We start from the raw sequence: 3,401 nt of genomic DNA, 5'->3' as shown, positions 1-3,401 counted from the left end.
CCTCAACAAAATATCAAATGCAAAATGAGTTGCTGGAAAACAAAGAAGCCAAACCAGAATTTTTTTAAAAAAAAATCATTGCTCGATTGGGCATAAAACATTTCACACAAAAATGGTAGCCATAGTTACGACTATGGCTTTAATCAGCTTATAGTACATCTTATGTCACAATGTTTCTTAGTAGACGAAAAAATGGTAGGTTTCTGGCATATGCCATCAAGGTTATTATAAAGCCAAGTGCCACTCAACACAAAAAGATGAAATAAATATGAAATTGGTTTCATAAACCAATCAAAGATATACATTCTTCAAGTATCACATAAGTGACCATAGTCCAATGGAGTGAAAATTTATTTGCAGATCATACAACATATCATATGATTGATGCGTACAAGTGCTAGTGCTAGGTTGTCACTCTCAACTGACTCTCTTTTCCTTGTAGACATATCTTCTGGTGATGTAGATATAGAGCGCAAGCTCGGCGGCGCTCAAGCCAGCGAGCAACCAGTAGAAGTAGTCGAGGTGGGCGCGATTGAGGTTGTCAGAGAACCAGCTTTCGCCCCCACCCCTGCAGGTGATGTGGTCAATGAGTGATATGAGAGCGCCGCTGACGAAGCCACCGATTCCCATCATGCTATAGAAGAGCACTATGCCAAGGCTGCGAAGCTCACTAGGCATTTGGTCATAGAAGAACTCCTGCATCCCGACTAACACAAACACGTCGGCCACCCCAATCATCACATACTGTGGAACCAACCATGTCCAACTCATCGGTATGATCGCCCTGGCGTTGTCAACCAGGTTGTTCTTCCGTGCCATCTCCAACCTTTGGGTCTCCACTAATGCCGCAGCACACATGGCGACCATCGACACAACCATGCCCGTACCTACTCGATGCAACAACGTCAACCCCGATGGGGTGCCCGTCGCGCAACGTAGTGCCGGAACTAGAACACGGTCATAGATGGGCACAAACAGCAAGCCAGCGCCGGCCAGAATGCCTGCAATGTGGCCGGAGGTAGCTCTAGGCCACCAATACGACGATCTAGGGTGCGTCCCTATTTGTTAAAGAGTGTCATGATCTGCGCGATCACCACACCATAAGCTAGGCATGCCGCCCAGATCGGCAGTAGTTGTAGCACGCATCGTGCCTCCTCCATGCTGGTTGCGACATCTTCATCTTCATGATGATGTCTTTTAGCGCAGACGCATAAGCTTGAGTTCCTAGCAAGTGCAAAGACACTACGACCAAGACGAGCAAAAGGGTTATCAGAGCCAGGCACATGGAGGCGATAGGTGGGAATGCCAAGGAGGAAGACGACAAAAGCGCAAATCATGATGGTGCAGAGCATGCCAAAGCCAATTCCCCAACCAGGATTCTCCTGGATGTAACTGACAACGATGACAGCGAAACTGATGCCAATGGCTATGGAGAAGTGCCACCAGTTGAAGAGGGAGCTCCGGGCGGTGAACTCCCTAGCGTGGTTGGGGTCGAATTGATCTGCGGCGAAGGCAAGGCCACAAGGTTTGCCGACACCCTGCGCGAGGGTGATGAGATAGAGGGAGACATAGAAGAAGGACACCTCCAGCGAAAAAGGGGAAGACGAGGAGTCATTGTCAAGGGATGCAGACGGTCGCTGAGACAGGAGTGTTGATGCTAGAGTGATCATGCCATAGCCCTGCATGTACATGAGTAGTTAGACTTGTGAGTGTTTGTGGAATAAATGGTCGAGAAGCACTTCTTAGTGTGAAATGCACATATTACCTGCCATACTAAAAGCTAAGACGTACTTAAAGCTATCAAAAAACTTGCAAAAATGACTTATATTGTGGGACGAAGGAAATAGTAAGTATTAATCATAGTGAGTTTTCAACATTGAAATCGACCATCATTTAACTGTTTGCTCTCCGGGTCACACTTGATCGAGTATGATTTATTTTTATTTTTGCGCCGGAAATTTCCAATCTATTCATGTTCAAACATGGCAGTACAAACCCGAGGTAATAAATATCACAACTAGGTCCGTAGACCACCTAGCGACCACTACGAACACTGGAGCGAGCCGAAGGTGCGCCGCCAACACTACCCCTCCCTCGCCAGAGCTGGACAAACCTTATTGTAGACAGTCAGAGAGTCGTTGTGCTAAGGCTTCATAGGACTAGTGCACAAGAGGAGCAACCATCACCTATGAAGAAAGTCGTAGATGGGGATCAAACTTGTAAACACCAAAACAAAGAATAATGAAGACTTGATCCAAACAGATCCACAAAAGACTAGCACCGATCAAATCCTGCGAGATCCGACAAGACACACCTTCACACGCCCTCCGGCGACGCTAGATGCAGCATGGGGACGGGGATAAAAACATGGGAGACATTATTCCAACTGAGGGACATCACCACCGCCGCACATGTCCAACCAAGTCGATGAACCTAACAAGAAAAAAAGAGTGGGGTCCTTCCCGCCCACGAGGCGCCGAGGTCCTCCGCACCTCCATGGTCCAAAGGCCATCGGAGATGGGGCGGACCGGTGACGCCGACGGGAGGAAGAGAAAAGACTGGTCTTTTCTTGTGCAGGAGTTAAGAGGGTTGAGCATGATTAATTAGGTCGACTAGATTTTTAAATAGACGAGTTTGACATGTCAAGTAGTGGCCTACTCAACTGTACGGTGCTGGTGCATTAATTTGAAATTAAGACAAGCCTAACTAACCAAACAGCTGGATGAACAGGTAATTCTAGGTTTGACGTTTTGCTTATACTATCAGGGTGAATTATCTTATTTTAACGAGAGTCATCGTTTTCATTGAGGTAAGACGAGTGTGGTGACTGTTAATCTTAAAATTTCGTACCACCGGTTTTTGCCATGTGCCTGAATATGTGTATATTGTACGTCCATGCGTCGTTTCTCAAGCAGCCATTAAGACAAGCTAACCCAAATTGGTAGCAGGGTGATTTCCTTAATTACCATGACATAGAGGGTGCAGGCGAGGATGATGGAGCGGTAGCGGCCCAGCCAGGAGTCGGCGACGAAGGCGCCCAGCAGCGGCATCAGGGTGGCCGTTCCCGACCAGACATTCACGGCGGCAGCGGCGGCGGCGGCGTTGAAGTGGCCCAGTGGCCCCGTCATGTACGTGATCAGGTTCGCCGACACGCCGTAGTAGGCTATGATGACGGCGACCTCCACCACTGCATGTATCGCTGGCAAATTACATATCTGAACATTTACACTTCATATCTTCAATTCAGAAATAAGACTGAATAGTGTTTGGTCAGATTTCCATAGCTGCAAAAAGCTTCAATAATCTGTGAACTCTGTAAGACAGTAATATTAGAAATCCCTTATTCTATTGATGTATTCACATCTAAAGAAAGGAGATACATGTCAACAGGGGAGAAAAAC

The 3,401-nt window shown here is 47.1% G+C and overlaps 1 pseudogene; it reads right to left on the bottom strand.

Moving 5' to 3' along the window:
- Positions 1-347: 347 nt before the first annotated feature.
- On the bottom strand, positions 348-3,143 carry LOC123050798 (protein NRT1/ PTR FAMILY 5.10-like; annotated as a pseudogene).
- Positions 3,144-3,401: the final 258 nt, after the last annotated feature.

Source organism: Triticum aestivum, chromosome 2D (genome assembly GCF_018294505.1).
Source record: "Triticum aestivum cultivar Chinese Spring chromosome 2D, IWGSC CS RefSeq v2.1, whole genome shotgun sequence".
Taxonomy (NCBI): domain Eukaryota; kingdom Viridiplantae; phylum Streptophyta; class Magnoliopsida; order Poales; family Poaceae; genus Triticum; species Triticum aestivum.
This window is presented reverse-complemented; position numbering and strand designations above follow the sequence as displayed.